At 38.4% G+C, this 17,347-nt stretch overlaps 1 protein-coding gene across 12 annotated transcripts in view; it reads left to right on the forward strand.

Moving 5' to 3' along the window:
- The window catches only part of ADAM22 (ADAM metallopeptidase domain 22), a 136,630-nt gene that overhangs the window by 18,744 nt on the left and 100,539 nt on the right, over window positions 1-17,347 (forward strand). The window lies entirely within an intron of this gene.

Below are 17,347 nucleotides of genomic sequence, written 5' to 3' on the forward strand. Positions count from 1 at the left end.
CTTGGAAGTAGAAATTTTGTATACACATTCATACATTACTGAGAGTAGGCTGCACAAACCTGTTTGAATTTGGCAGCTTAATGTTGTGGTCACAGTTAGTTTCTAAAACATCAGTATTGTCCTTACAGTATAAACTTCAGGTCATCTTAAAAGAAGTAAACACATTTATTAATGGTGTATGAAAAGAGAAGTTTAGGCTTTGATTTTATGAGCTGCAGCTTTGTACGTGTTAGAAAACTTCTAGGTAGAATTTTTCTTTATGCACATAGACACAAAAACTTATGTTTAACATTTTATCTGTTTTGAGCTGAGTGCCATTTTTATGTGATTCCTTTATTGTCTTGGATGATATTGCACATGTATGTGTATGGTAAGACTGTCAAAATGCATTCTTATTGTTCCTGAGAGTGCCAGAATCCAACTCAATATTAAAGAGATTCGCTTTTTATAATATGAAAGAGATTCTATCACAAATTGTGCCACATGAATAGAAGAAAGCTGCAAAGAAATCAGGATGTTTGGGTGCTGTCCTGGTACCTAAATCAACTTCTAAACTACCTCTGCAATATCATTTGCAGATCATCAAACAAAAAGGGGGCCAGGTATACCAGAGCAACATTTAAAATGTCATTTTAATTATCATTCCTGTGAAAAAATCTTTCATTCAGAAGGTTGTAAATATTTTTTTCTTTTCTTACTCTCCATATTATATTCTGTGTGTATATTTAGACCATAGTAGCTCTATAGTTGAAAAGTAGTTAAATTCCTGTAAGTAGCAAGATTCAAGATTTTAGTTATCCTCTGCAAAAAATATCAGTTTAGTATTCATAACTGAACCTCTGCTAATATCTAAAGCATGCTGAAACAGGCTCCTGTTGTAAAATTAGCTCCTTTGTGTAATACACATTTGAGAAATGTTAAAGGAGGTATGGGAGACTCAGGGGGAGAAATAATTTAAAATACAAAGGTTGTCAGAAAGGAGGGCCACTCCTTGCCTATATCAGTCTCCTTCCTTACAGCCTTCATGTTGTTTGCAGCTTAGTGTACCTGAATATACCTGAGCATCATCTGTAGTTACAATATCAGTGGAGGTCAGTCACAGCTTTGAAAGTGTTCTTCCATATGGTTCCCCAATTTATGGAGGGAAAAAAGTTCAAAATTAAAATGAGAGTAGCAAATGGGGAGCTTAAAAAAATCAGAAATTAAAATATGCTCCTAACTCCAGATGTTTTTCTGCAAATATTTTTTCTTCTTGTGCTGCTTTCTGTGTGGGTGTTATTTTGTCTATTCTTTTCAAATCCATATTTTTATGTCAGATTCTCTGTTCCCTCTGCTGCACTTGCCTGTGCTGTTTTATACATACTCCTGTTGTGTACCCTATTTTTTTTTAGATTCTGTTGTGTTTGTGTATTTTTTATCTCTGTTCTTATTCAGTTCTCTAGGGTCACACATTTCTTTGTCATCTTTTTCCATCAGGAATAGTTGTCCACTTAGCCACCACCATGGGTACTGCACAAACTTCTTATATTTCTTTAACTGTTTCCTTGTCAACTTTCTGTACACTCACAGTTGAGGCTGGCAGAAATGTTGATGGTGTCCTATTTTTCTCTCTTCCCCTATTGTCTGATTTTACCTCTTCCCTTCCCTTGCTGATATTGATTTGGGGTGTTGAAGCAACTTTCCCTTCTTCTGCCACCTCCCAGAGCGGTGGCCTGCAACCAAAGGCTCACTGATTTCTGCAGTGAAACATGCAGCAAAGATACAGGAGCTGGGTAGGAAAATAAAGAAGTGGACCTTACATCTACATTTCACACATCAGGAAAACTGAGGCACAGGATAGGAGCATTCTGCAAGTCCTGGGTGCAAGTGAGAGGAAGGAAATGAAAAAATTTCCAGCTGGCATTAGAGTGTGGCAGTTCAACACTGAAATCTTATTTTGCTTATTTTGGATCTCAACCAGTTGTGAATGCACATTTGTTCACATTAAATGCAGATGTAAAATATCCTGAAATATAATCTGTAATGACAAAAGAAAGTAATAATAAGCTGCTAAAATTACATTGTAGTTTCCCTTTTTCAGTTTTCCTTAGTGATGGTGGTGTTTTCTCCATATACATCCCCATTCTTTCTCCCTCCTTTTTTCCCGAGTTGCCATAGTGTTTCTACAATGAGCTTTTTTCTAAGATACAGTGTTTCTTTCTAACTTTCCTTGCCTGTTCAGCGGGCTGTAGCATTTACAAAGGAGCTTTCAGATCAAAGCAGCTGTATTTTTAGGAGGTTCAATCCCTCAGGCAGAGGTGAGGGATGCATTGATGTGTTGGTGTGTTTATGAGTCCGTTGCCTCGGTGTCCGTACGCGTTCAGGGCTGCATCCAATGGAGTTTTCTCTGGCTATCCTGGCTATTGCTGCCTCCAGCAATGGCAGGGCCAGGGCTGGCCAGCAGCACAGGCAGGTGCTGCTCCACCTTCCCGCCCTCCACAGGTGTCCAGCCACTGACCCAGACCTGTGCAGGGGTCCCACAGAAATGAAGTGTGCTTCCTCATTCCTTATTTTAATTCCTTCCTCTTAAAGTTTTTAATGCTGTGGTGGCACCTGTGGCTCAGCAAATGGCTGTTTGTTTTTTAATATAGAATATTTCTTCTTAAATGTAGTCACACACCATTTACACTCTCCTTTTGTGTTGTGACTATGTGATTAAACAGCAGAGCTCATCAGGACATGGAACACATTTCTGAAAACCTTTTTGAATCCCTTTTGCTCACGTGTACCTGTCTTAGAGCACCTGAGCCAGGCCATGTTTGTTCATGGGTGAAGCAGCTGAGACCTGATGTCATGATGGCCCAAAGCAAGCTGTGGTTGAGGGCTGGAAGGAAGGAGAGTGCTGCTGGATGGGTTGCTGGAAAAACTGTAGTTTTTGTCTGGAGGCTGGATGGGCTCTGACATGGGGGGATCACCCCAGGTTTACTTAGTGGAAACCATGATGGGCAAGAAAGATGATGCTGCAGCATCATATAAAGGCTATAGTGTCCCCATCAGGGAGACAAGCAGAGAGTGTTTCTTGAGTGTGAGTTTGAAATGTAGTCACTTCTGAGGTGCATTGTGGACACCAAAGAGTTTCTTGCCCTTCAGAAAGCTCCTTGGAGCATCTGACCACCTGTGAGTGACTTGGCTTCTCATGTTATAACAAGAGGAACCCTCTCTGATCCCTGATCCTGTCCTTTTCTTTGTGAGAGTGAACACATTGGTAGCCTGGGATCTTCAGGCTTGTGGTGATGGGGAAGTGCTCTGAAGTGCTCTGTTTATGGTCACAAGCATAAATAAGGATTTCAGCCTTGTATTTAGTGCTTCAGGACTGCACTGTCCTTCCTGGTGACAGTCAGTCACTAGGATGGAGCAGAACCATCAGCTGCTTTTTCTTCCTGCAATACAAATTTAATTCCTTTGGTCCATGTTTTAGTGGAATTTTAATCTATACAGAAGTAGTAGGATGGTTTAGATATGATCAGAAACTCTGCCACTTCAGGAAGCTCACACGTCATCTGTTCCAACTGAGCACCTGCCCATGTCCCGAAGGACACTATACATTGATGGTTGTCATGATCAACTACTTTCAGAAGGCTGAAAGATTACATGTGAGGCAATTTTTAAAAACTCTTCAATAATTCTATTTTCTATGTGGAAAAGAAACACCCTTTTCTCTTAGTTTATTAAAAGGTAGGCAAAACCAAAATAGCTTATTCAGAAAATATTGATAGATTTTTTGTATATGTCAATCTTAATTTCAATTATTTCTGGTTAGTGATACTGCAATGTTCCTGTCACCCCAGAAATTGGATTATTTTGCTTTACCACAGAATGTGTTTTGCAGCTACTGCTGAGAAGGATACAGACATTCCTCATGCCTTGTGGGGAATCTTTATAAGGAATGTCTTTTAACTAGGGATTTGCAAACCTTACAGGATCAGACTGTAAACTTCATCAAAAAATTCTGAAAAGAAAAGCAAAATAAAAGTCATCTTGACAGACAAGTGTCAGCTTTTTCATGAGATAAACTGCTGAAACTTTGCCTGTAATTTCTCTTGGCAAATGGCCTCCAACACTAATATCAATGTGTCATGTAAGCTGTAAATGAAAAACATATTCCTAAATTTGCTCTAAATTGCAAACATTTGGCTCTGTGGAATTCAAATGGATTAATTTCCCCAAGTGGTTTAAAAAAATGCAGTTGCACTGTTTGTAACTCCTGTGGTTTTTGGTGGGTTGTTCTCCTGTGCTGCCCCTGCAAGTCTTGAGCTTCTCCTGGTCAACCGCAGGAGGGGAGTGAGAGAATCCGTCTGCCTTTGCTCCTCCACAGTGCTCTGTGCTTTCTGGTCTCTGTCACTCCTGTAGTGATGCCTGGTAACTGTTTGGGCTCCTCCACAGTGCTCTGTGCTTTCTGGTCTCTGTCACTCCTGTAGCGATGCCTGGTAACAGCTTGGGTAACTGTGTGTGGTGAGGGGTGCTCAGATCAAACCTGAGGAGGATCAGCTCTTCCTCTGAGCCCTTTTGGGCTCCCTATGGTCCAACTCAATCCCTCATAAGTTACTTTAGTAGATGTCTTGGCTGCACACAGTCCTGGTTTTTCTCACTAGTGGCTGCAATTTACTGGGGTCAAAGGAATTCAAGCTATGTTCACTTTTCTTGTTCATGCTGTATTCAGGCTATGGAGCCCCACTTGGATATGATCACATTTTAGTAATTGATTCTTACTTAAAATAATGGCCTTTTCACCAAATGAGTGCTCTGAAACTTTGTTATTTATTATCAATTTATGTGTAGGACAATATAGACTGGGCTCAGGTATTCTGAATGAGGTACTGAATCATGTTCTGCACTATCTTTGAATTATTTGTTAAGTAATGTTTATCGTGTGCTCTGTGATAGGACCCCAGCTGACCCAACAGGACTGTTATTTCTCAGCCCTCTTTTGAGGCCATCCTCCATCCCACTCTGTGTTGGAAAAGCTACTATGATCATAAGTGCAAAGTTATGCAGGCTTGAGAAACACCTTCTCGCTGGTCCTGTTGCTTCATTTCAAGTGTTGATTTTGTTGTCTGGGAGGCAATTATTCTCTTTGTTGCTAACACTAATTTGTACAAACTGTTTTGAATGACTTATGGGTATTTTATGCTTAATGAAAAACGTTGATTCTGCAGAGATATCTGGCAACTGATATTGTTTGGGCTGAAATACAAAGAAGGATAAGGAAAAAATTCAGGATTTTACTAGTGTATCACTAAACATCCTGAGACTGGGGAAGGTGCTTGGGGTTATGCCCTTAGACCTGTTTGTAGCATCATCACTCAGGGTTCCTGCCTTTCATATTTGTTTGCTCATTTGTTTGTTTGTTTGTTTCATTTTTGTGTTTAAGAAGGGTTGAGACTTAAGAATTTGTCAAAATATAAGTTGTTTTGATTGCTAATTAACCTAACTGATAAATATTTGAACCATAGTTTCAGTCTGAAAAAGCTCTGTAGAATGGAGTTCTCCTCCCACCTCAGTGTGTATCAGTTCTTTTTGTAATATTCAAAGTTTGACCTCCTGGATCTCTGACAAAATGGCACCTTTTAAGACCTTTAATAATTTCTTTGCCTTTTTGATGACCTCCCCAGTGTATCAGTATTCTTTGCTGAATTATACTTTCTCTACGGCCTTGTCTGTGCCATGTATAAAAGTAGCATAGCTTTTGCATTTCTTATTGAAATCCTTCTCTCCATTGTTCCCCAAATTTGCCCAGGACTTAAATTTTTTATTTTTTTAAACTTCTGTTTTCTCACTGTAGAGTTGACTGTTTAGTAAATATGAACAATGTTCTTTAGTCTTAGTGTATAATCACTATTACTTTTGAATTTGTAATCCCATGCAAAGAAATCCCTAAGTTGGAGAAGAAGAATTTTCAATAAACCTATGTCAATTATCTATAAGTATTTATCTTCCTTCAGTTTGTTTTGTACACAGTTCTATTATGCTTAAAACATCTCTCAAAAGGATAAATTGCTTTGATAACTCAATTATATTTTTTATGTTATAATTTAGTTTTAGGTTAACAAATTTCTGTTTCTCATTATTTCTGCATTATTGTCAATAGATTTTTTGATTTAGTAAAAGCTGCTGGTAAACACTGTTGAAATCAGCACAGGTTTGTTGCTGACTTCAGTTGGATGTGAAAAGTTCAAGTGATGTCTGTGAAATTCCAGTGAGTGCTTTATTGGCATCTTGGTTAAAGTGAGGACAAAAGGTAATTTTTTTAATTTACCTGTTATTTCCAAGTGTGTCACAGTGCATCCCTTCATAAGATACTTCCCTAACCCATTAAAATTTTTATGAAAGGCCATTCCTTTGTTTTCCCCTCAATGGATGTGATAAAGAGTATTTTACTGTGTTTAGGCAATTGTATTTACTGGAAGCAATGTTTGTTTGTTTAGAGTGATTAAAATATATGGAATTATCAGTACTAAGTAAATTGCCTTTCCACAGTCTGAATTTTTCTAACACAAAAATAATTATAGAGAATGTATTAGTGTATATTTGTGTGTGTTTGTGCAGGGCAAAAAGAGATTAATTATCCTGAAGAGATATTATCATTCTATTAGCATAATGATTTTCATTCTTGATGATATACCTTAGATTACCAGGTCATTTAGGAGAAATATATTTCACACACACATATGCAGAGATACCTCATACCTACAGATCAGTCAGTGCTATATTTAGTGTGTTTTAAGTAAAATGGCTCAAACTAGGGAAAGAATCAAATAATGTTTTAGCACCTATGAATTTATCTTTTAAGTGTCAAGTATCTCCAAGTGACTGTAACTTTAACAGTCAAATATCCTTTAGCCATTGTGAGAGATTTTACAAGAAAAATTGTGGTTTTTATTTAGCCTGTAAAAGGGACTATAATAATTTAAGTATAATTTCTGGATTTACTGTTCCTCTGAAATGGAATTATGTCTTTATATTCTAATATCAGTTTAAGCACCAGAGTTTTAACTTGAATGTTTGATTTGTATTTAGATTACTGCCAAATCCATAAATAATACAAAACAAATCCTTGACCTTTCCAACTAGTTCTTTATTTGGTTATGATTTAACAGCTAGAATACAATTCATGTTTACAAAAGCAAGTGGCAGCCATAGCCAAGTTGGTCTAATAAGAGCAATTATTTTTTCTTACTTGCCTCCTGCCACTTAGATTCTCAGACCACCATGGCTACACCACTACCATGGCCCTGTGAATTGGAACTTATAAATAGAAGGCAGAGTAAAACACAGGAGGAGGGTAGTAAAGAGGAAAAAGCATGAAGTGGAATGTGAATAGCAGGTATTTTCTCTACTATCATTTATAGGGCATCTCTTCCCTGAGTCAGCAGCCTTCCTGCTGACAGAGTTTCCTTCATATGCCTCTTCTGGGGCTGTCCAGCCACTCTGCCCTGTTTTTTACTTTCTCCTTGAGAACTCCTTTGGCATCATGACCTTCTGTAAAAATAACACTTACAGAAGCAGAGGAAGTGCTGAAGGACTTTTAGCTTGGGGCTTAAATACTTTCCTCAGCTAAGCAGTGAAATGAATTGAAATTTACTTTTCTAGACAAGGAGTCAAGGGATGCATAGAGCTAGGAATGAAGATATGAAGAATGAAAATGGTCAAAATGATTACACTTTCTGCTGGGGAATTGGAGGACCTAATGGATGTCTGGAAAAATCATCAGCATATAAACCCTTGGTCTTTAATCCTGTAAGATTATATGAGAAATAGGTTATTCATAAATTTTCTATTCAGGATAGTGGTTCTTCTTAAATGTGTTTTTAATCCAGAATCTGAATCAACAGGTTTTATTAAAACAATGGAATTGTTAACATATGGAATATCTTAGGTAGCAAATAACAGTGCACAGCTTGCATACACAAACTCTGCTGTACCTAAGCATTGGGCTTGTTTGCTTTCTTTGCAATGTCTGATGAAAGGTGCATCTTTGAAGCCCACAGCTATTTCTTTCTGTGGTTGTGTGAAATTTATGTAACGTTTTTAGCGTGTTTTGCTAATGAGATGTGAGATGGGTGTGCCCATGTTTCCTCACTCAGTGGCTGGAACAGGCTTCTTCTGCCAGACAATCTGCATGGTGTGGTCTTTAATGAAATTGTTTGCATTTGGCTGGGACCTGCTAGTGAGTAAAGCTGCATTTGCAGACAATTGTGTCACCTTAGTGCAGAAAGAGTTTCCATGAAGAAAACCACAAACAAATCAAATTCTGCACTTCGGTTTTAAAGGCTTTGCACACAGTGCTGCAGTTTTCTCCCTGGCTGTATTAGCATGAGAAGCAGCGGGTAATAACCTCAGTGTAATAACCCCTCTACATGGGTAGACTTCTTTCCTCTTCCAAAACATGCAGGAAAATCAGGTTTTCAAACCCCAAAGCACCAATTATCAAATGCAAATCTGTCAGGACATACTGATCCTGCTCGCTGTCCTGTTTCCCAGGGGGGCTGTGGCCCAGGGAGCCAGGAGCTCCCCTCACCCACCGGGGCTGTGTCCTGTCCCGCTGCTGCTGCTGCTCCCTGCAGCTGCTGGGCCGAGCCAGGGCCAGGGCCTTTGTCACAGGGCTTTCACCTGGAGGATGCACTGCAATTGTAGACTGGCTTGTGGTAGACAAATATTCCATTGGTAAACCTCTTATTTCTTCATTATGCCAAAAGCTGCTCTGTTTACATACGGTAGATGAGGGTTTGCTTGATCACGCGATACTCTCACATTTCAAACCCCTGGAGTCTTGATACTTTGCAGGCCTTTGAATTTAACAGTTTGTGATTCATTGTTATTGTGATTCTTCCGTAAGGGCCCATCTATTTCTCTGTTTTTTCAATTAAACTAAGCTCAAATTTTCTTTTAAAGAATTTTCTGATTTGAACAGAATTCACTATGTCTCTAAAATTCTTCAAATATCTAATTGCTTCCTATTTGGTTGTTTTATTGCCCAAGTTGTATGATGAAATAGTAGTAGATGAATAAAGCAGTGAGAGATACTTTACTTGTGCACCTTATCAAAGGAACTCCATTTTAGCTTTTCTCTTTCTTTTCAAGTGTTTTAATGATGGATTATGGAATCTGCTTGTATTAATATGAAATAAAAACGAATTAATGTAAGCCAGAAACAATCCCTTTATCAATTGACTGAAGTACTGGTTATATAATAATAGCTCTATTTATTTAAAAAAACGACAAAACAATGTTAAAAGAATATTTGTCTTTTGTCCTTTTTCTGTTCCATTTACTTTATTTCTAGCATCCCAAAGGAAATAAAATGCTGTCATCTAGTGTGATATAAAGTGCGATGATGAAGAGGAATCATCTTGTATTTTTATTAAAGATGACCTACAAAGACATATTTCTTCTAAATTGGGCTTCTGCCTTTTTTTGAGATGTAAAAGGTCATTTGAAAAGAAAAATCTTTTTTTTCTCTTGATCTTCACTTCTTTCTCCAGAGAAACAGACCCACATAAAATCTACCTTTTATAATAGCTGAATTTATTTTTACCCAGTATTGTTTACCTTATATCAAATCTTGTTCTTGCTGAAGAATCTATTGGGGAGGATAGAAACACCCAAGAAGGAAGAATTGCAAACATGTAGGCTGTGCCCATCTCCCAAAGTAAAACCCCTCCTGATGACATATTGAAGGTTGGCCTAAATATCAAAGATATGAAATTTGCTTCAAAAGAACAACATTAAAGCATTCATGTCCAAAGGGCATGACAGATTTTTGACTCTTGGTTGACTGTTATCAGATATACCATAGTGAGAATTCTGAGACTAAATCATGGTAGAGATAACTAAATACCTCTCCTTAAAGGTTATTTCTCTACAAAGTAGTTTAGTTAGAGCAAAACTGTGCTCTGTCTGACTGTAAATGTGATAATTCCATGTGGCAGCCATTCAGCCTTCCTTTCACAGGGACAGCCTTGGTGGCGACAGTAAAATTACAATTGCCTCACTGCTTATTATTGCTCTTGTAATGAATCACGCTTTCCATTTGGCCTGTCAAATTTAGAGAGTATTCAATGAGGTTTTGATGAGGGAAAGGAGAAGAAAAGAGCTTGATGTAAGATTTCTATAATATAATGATGCATGTTTTCAGAGCAAAGATGTAAGAAAATTCTGATGCAGCTCTGCTTCCTAAAGGGACAGCTATTTCTGCATATCATTGAAGGGACAAAAAGCTTTTTGTTTTGTAGCCATATGTTTTATCATTACCTCTGTTTTTGCTTAATTATAATAGCAAGAGAATTCTCCCGATGACTTGAGAGACAGTAATCCATCCAAAGGCATCAGATTGTCAATGCATTTCTGCCTGTGTCAGGTGGCCAATTTGATTACAGAGGAAACTTCCTAGAAATTAACCAAGGAATAAATTTTGTATATTGTACTTCACTCCAGAAAGCAGCTCATCAGTAAGTGGCAATAAGGAAATGTGAAGCTGTAGAGAAACAGCGAGATCAAGCTGAATATGATACTGTAACGAAGCTGCCAAGTCCAGCTAAAGAGATTAATATAAATACATTTCCAGTGTTAATGAAAAATGATGGCTAGAACTTTTAATTTATATGTGCATAGCCTTTGCTTTGGTACAGAGTTAGATGGTTCCTTTTGTCTTTTTCTTTTTGGAAGAGTCGTTAGATCTTGCATTACAATGTATTTTCTGAGCTTGCTTGCTGATCTTTAGCCTCTACTTATCCATAATCATTCTTTGATCCTAATTTCTTTTTCACTATAAGAGGATGTATTTCTCTTTGGTGGTTTGCCAGAACATTGCTGCTAATGGATTTCTGGTGTGCTAGAATTTTTGCAATAGCCAGTTAGAATTATATTCCAATGGCCTGTAAATATATAATGTACTGCTACTTGAATTAGGCAGCTATGCTGTAATCATAATTTGCTTTCCCCTTTGCCTGTCTCTTAGCTAGACTACAGGAATTCAAGAGACACAGTTCATCACTTATGGAATGTGTTCGTTTTCCACATTTAGTGGTATGAGTGGTGCAATTTTGCAGCTGGGAATCTCAAAGACTAGGAGCTGACACTTCTCAATTTCTGGCTTTCCCTTGGGGACCAGGTTTTTGCATGTGTTTTGAGGGCTTTTGAGCTGTGAAGGTCATCTGAGTTCACCTCAATCCCCATCCTGCTCGGTCTGGATGGCAGAAATGCAGCATTTTAGGCCCAAGCATACAGACTTCCTGTCCAATGCCACTTGTTCCCTTTAATCCAGATTTCACTGACATCCTGTTGCGTTTCTTCCCAAATGGCCTGTTTAATTTTTTTATTTTTGCAAACTTACTCTAATTCCTGGATGAACTCATTGTTGAAATATAGTAATAAGTGTTAGACAGTAAATGTTTGAAAAGTTTATTTTCTTTTCCTCCTTCTGTAAAATCTTATATAAATATTCACTGAAACATGGTTTTCACGTAAATACTAACAAGGGAGAAAACTTCACGGAATGTCCCCTTAAACTGCTGTCTAAGTTAAATTTCAGGGATACAGAGCACTTGCTGCTTCTGTTGAATTTTTGGACTTTGTACAGAAAATTATCCTCAATCAAAGAGAAAAAGCAAATTTGAGATAGTGTATATCTATCTATCTATCTATCTATCTATCTATCTATCTATCTATCTATCTTCGAATTGTTGTGATAGCCTTCATGTTGGTGCGTGGTGTAATGCCCATGGATTATGAAGTGCAGTTTCGCTATTAGCTAACGGTATAATTCAGTTGGAATGGGTAGAAGCTGTCAGAAAGTCCAAAGAAGCATCTATTATTTGACAGTTCTTCACAAAGAGCACAGTGAATTGTATCAGTATCCGTGCTTTTTAAAAATAAATCCGTGTACACACACACACACATATATGCAGGTACATATACACACACATAAACACAGAGGGGATTTTCTGCCCTCCCTCCCTCTCCCCACAGGTAGGAATGCATTTCAGACTTTAAGTAATTCATGCATTGCTCCAGTTCCTAATAGCAGCATAGAAAGGCTGATACAATAGAATTGTCTAGACATTGTCTGGGTGTGCAGACAGCAGAGCAAGGTAGGTAATGCAAATTTTGGACTTGGCTTCTCATATGGGAGATGAACTTGAACACCTACCTCCTAGTGGGATTCTTTCAAATTTCCATTTCTGTCCCACTCCTCACCAGACTGAACAGGAGGCACTTTGGCACTTTGGAGGAGTAAGATCTTCACAACTTTTGCTGCTTCTGCAGATAAATTCTAAAGGGAATTTTTAAAATTAAATAGTCTGCTTTTATTTTAGTTTCAGTTTTTGCACCTTGATAATCATGCAGACAGTTCCTGAGAGAAACTACTTTTTTGCTAAATGAACATGAAAAAAACAAGGTTATTATTGCTTGATCCTTGCAAAGCCTGTCACAAGAAAGGGCCTGCCCTTGCCTTTAAATACAATAGTTCCGCACAATGTGATTGAAATTAATTTTAATTCTTTCTGCACCTCTTTCTGTTATGGACAAATTAAAGCAGCAACATGCTGATGCTTTACTGTGCCAGCAAGAATAAGGAAAATGTTCAAGCTGAAGTTCAACAAGGAAAAGATGTGGACATTTTCAATATTTTTGTTCTATGGAAAGCAGCTTTAAACTGCTTTCAGAATTGTTTGCAGGTGAGTGTAAATCACTCAGGACATAATCCTTTCACCCCATGTTGCTGATAGCATAAGCTCCTTCCTACACACACAGGGAGAAGGAAGACCACCATGGTGCTGTCCAATTGACAGTGTAGGTCTTGGGCGAATGGCTGGGGAATGAAAAAATCCTGAGTTGTTCTCTGTACTGTTGGCCCTCTACTCCTTCAATATTTCTAATATTTGTGCTATTCAAACAAAAATACACCAAAAGATGTTTTAATACTCTTGTTTCAGCTGTGTCACCCAGCAGAAAGAGAGAATGCCAGTGGAATTGCGCAAGGGCTACGGCAAACTGTCATGCTCCTACACTTGAACAACTGCTGCATTTCAGTTTTGCTTTATCCAGATCTAGTTTCTGGTTTTCAGTTATGAATTTCATATTATCTCTATTCAGACTTGTGTATAGCATAAAATAATGTTATATGTCAAATTTTGCCCTTGGGTGAACATTAATAGTTCTGGTTGACTTCAGCAGGAGCTGCAAGCAAACATCCTAATAGAAGAACTTTGCTGTAGACCTAAATAATCTTTTGATGCATTGCGTATTCCAGGAATGTGCATCTCCCTGCTTTCAAAGTTCAGAAGTTACAGGAGTTATTAACAAGTCTCTTTCACTTGACCTTGGAAAGCCAAACAGGAGGAGCTAAATACTATGTGGGAATAAGAGGTCAATGTTTGAGCACCTTTGAGATCCCAGGCCCTGAAATCCACTGCCACCTTACCAAAGCATTTAGGATTTTGTATTTCTATGTGGACAATTAAGACCCTAACCAGAGCACAGTGGTTTTAAACACCAGCTGTCAGTAGAAACTGCTCTAGATATGCTTACTGGGACACTCTAAGTGCTTGAATAGTTTTTAAGCTGTATTTTTATTGTTATTGTACTGTAACTGCAGTCAAGTTTTCCCTGGGGTATCTGAATGTAGCTGACAACCTCTGCTGTGGCTTATTGTTGTTACTGAAGGGAAGAGGCAGAAGACCAATCTGTGGGAGACACCTCACCACTATCAGCAGTGAAGCTGGCAGAGGAGCCTTTGGAAATCAAGAAACCTTTCCCCTCCACTTAGACCATATGGCAACCAAAATCTTCCAGTTCATTACAAGGGAGCCGTAAGATAAATGAATTTAAATTGCCTGAGAAAGACTAAGCCAGAGCTAGGAATAATCAATATGCAGACAAACCACCTGGAGAAGTTAAAAGGTTGAAGCTGTGTTGGGTATTTTGCAGGAGATTCTGATGGTATTTTTATGCTGTTTTAAATGGGTAAAGTGGGATTGCTTGCTTGCTTGTAAACTGGGGACACAGCTGTCAGTAAACTGAAGCTGGAGTAGGAAATGTTTCTGTGTTTCTACAAATTTCTTCATTAATGAGGAGGAGAATTCCCAGTGCCTGATATGGAACCTGGACTGAGTTTGTCATCCTGACTGGGGGACTGGAGTTGCTGGCTGCAGAATTTACCTTTCAGGCACCAAGGCTTTTAAGCATGTATAGAAATCAAAAGCTTTTCAACTACCCAATCTTTAGAGTGTCTGGGATGTGAGAAACCAGATTTGAGGTTTTTTCAGCAAATCAGCCCAAGTAGGGATTTTTAGAACAGGTCTGCTAGCTGTCTTGTTTCCTTATGTGTCTGTTACTTTGTGAGAATTGGATAGATTCTGTGCACTGGATAGATGCTGAATGAAGATAGAGAAATGCTTCAGGAATCTTTGGTAGCTGTTTAATGATTAAGCTGATGTTAGCATCAGTCTGAAGAACAACAAGAATTTGCTGCTTTAGTGACTAACAGAGAGTGTGAATAGATAAACTCCTGTTTATGTTTTTCTTGCTTTGCTTTTCCTTACTGATACAACATCTATGCCTTGAAATAATTGTTTTTATTCAAGCTGTGACCCTGTTTAGTAACTTGCAAATAAATAAATGGTGATACTCCCAGTTTGTATAATAAATGAGTAATGAGATTATGTTAATGTAATTCCAGGGCTGGCTTTTGTGGTGTGCATGAAGTTCAAGATTGAGTAGTCCTGTCTAGTCCCCTTTGTATAAAGGTAGTTTTATATTTTAGAACAAACTTAATGTCTTTGGGATTATTGGAGTTTTTAACTGCAATGCATTTTATGAAAGAAGTTTTTTCGCAATAAATTTTTTTAAATTAAGAAAAGAGGTGTTAAACACAAAATACAGATATGAAAAAGAGCATTAAAATAATACCAACACCTCCAAAGTCTCAAGCTGAATGTCTGATCAGAAATTGGGAGAGGTGTAATAACGTTTGGAAAATGTGCCAAAATATCAGAGTTTTTGGTTTCTTTCAGCATGAGTGCACCTGTGCTACAGAGAAGGCAGCTGGTGCTGCCTTGTTGATACTGTCATCTGCCTTCTCACTCTTGTATTGCTAGATCTCAAAAAGTTTAGAAAATTGTTTTTTCTGTCCTTGTTGTAGCTTGGTGCAAGCATTCACTTGTCAGGACTATTGCATTTTCCATTGCATCCTTTCTATACCTGTGTTGTTGCTCCCATTGATTGAATTAGTAATTTGGTATGATTTCATTTATTTTTTTTAGAGAGAAACAATGCACATATATTGCTCTCCTGGTACCACACTGAGTCTGGCTGGTTTTTTGCTAACCTAGGCTCTGTTTTCTGCTTAACTTTGTGACACTTGGAACTGTACTGCTGGAAAAGCATTAATTTTCAGTGTCACACTGGTGCATTCTTTGTGATAAATTTTTTTCTACTCCATGATACTGAATGTGAGGGGTCTGTGGAGTTGGACACTTTCCAACTGTCATGAGAATACTTGATGCAGGAAAGTGCACCCTTTATCCAGGGCCCCTTTGAACTCTTCCAGTGTGAGTGCTGCAGTTACTTGGCTTGACATCAAGAGCAGCATGACATTGCTCTTGCAGTCCCACAAGTGACTTTTTACAGCAGTCCCTCTCCTCCTCCTTCCCTTGGGACTTTGCCTGACTCTCTTCTTAGCTTGCATGCTGGATTGGCTCTTCTCACATATGGTTATTTTTGCTAAGGACATCAGGTCCAGGACATTTTTGTCCATTAACTTTATTCCACATTAATTTCAAATTGCGTTTGCACTTGGAAAGAATGAACTGTCTCCATGCTGGAGACATAAGGATCTAAGAAATCAAAGGAGTTTTTCATCTTGTCCTCAATGTTTGCTTAAAGTTTTAATGTTATTATCTTAATTTTTAAATTTTCAGGTACCATGTGGTATCTGCTGAATTATGGGGCTATTGCTCTCTGTATGGGTCTTAGTCTTGTATGAACTCTGCCAAAATACTGCAGAGCATATTTCTGGGTCCAAAAAGGGGAGATTTCAAGGTGACAATACAGGCATATTTATATACAAACATTGTTTTTTCTGTTCTATTTTGTCCTTAGCTACTGTTATGTTTAGAAGCCTCATGGTGTTTTCACTGTATGCTCTGTACTTCTATCCCTCATAATTCAGGAGCTTGCCTCTATAACAAGGGTTGACTTATGAAATAAATCACCTATTATTTCAAGGCAACAGTCTCCATGCTTTTAAACTTGTGTAAGGAAAGGACTCTCTAAGACTCTGCTCTGTGCATAAATATCAAGTAATTTTCTTAGCAGCAGCCCCAGTGCTCTAATCCTCACCACCTCTCTGGAATTGTCCCAAGTTGTGTGTCAGGAGCTTGATGGTGTGGTGGGGTATTTTTCCTCAGAAGTCTTGGGTTCATTTGGGGTTATTTTTATATGGTTTTAAACTGTTAGAACACTCTTGTTATCCATGGGCTTTTTTATACAGTGATAGCTTTGTTTTCTTGTACCTTTGTCATGTAAGTTATTGCCCACAGAGGTTTCCAACTACTACTTATACTTAACAGAAGGAATACCTATCACATGATGAAATTTGAAGTATGTGGACAACCTGCTGTGTTTTAAGCAAGGTAGCCTATCCTGCCTGCCCCCCTCTCTCCTTTTCTTCTTTTCCTCCTTTCTTTGGGAGTAAACATTCACAAACACCATTTAATGTGGTGTATAAGATCAGTATGCAGCTAAACTCCAGAGAAATGTTTTGGACTAAAATCAACATGTGTATGTTTCTCTTGCAGTGTGGAAAAGTCTTCTAGTTCTGACGTGTACATAGTTTTTATGAGGATTGTTCTTTTCCTGTTGTGGGGCTCCGTGCTGCTGCTTTTATAAGCAGAGGATTATTAAGTACTTCCAGGCCTGTACTTATTCTGGATTTCAATTTACAAGTGAAATAGAGAGTCGGGATCATTGTTGATTTTAGATTGGTCTCAGATACTTCTAATTGCTTCTTGATGCCCCAGAATGTTCCTATTCTGGTCCCACTGATGTTTTTGTCTCGAGTGTCTGAGGAAGGATTGGTGCTTGCCCCAGGTAGGTGCTTGCATGGTGTATGTACAAGTGTGTGCAGGAGCTTCTGTATTTGAGCTGCCTTGGTAGCCCACCCATCCTGTGTGTCCAGTGGGTGTGTGCAGCTGCAGGGAGAGCAAGGGTGATCCACTAGCCAGAAACACCCCTGGGGGTGGGCAGTCCCCAGATCTGCCATTGCTTCACCCACAATCTCGGGAAATCACTCCATGTAACTCGGTCC

Source organism: Zonotrichia albicollis, chromosome 1 (assembly GCF_047830755.1).
Source record: "Zonotrichia albicollis isolate bZonAlb1 chromosome 1, bZonAlb1.hap1, whole genome shotgun sequence".
In the NCBI taxonomy this organism is placed as follows: domain Eukaryota; kingdom Metazoa; phylum Chordata; class Aves; order Passeriformes; family Passerellidae; genus Zonotrichia; species Zonotrichia albicollis.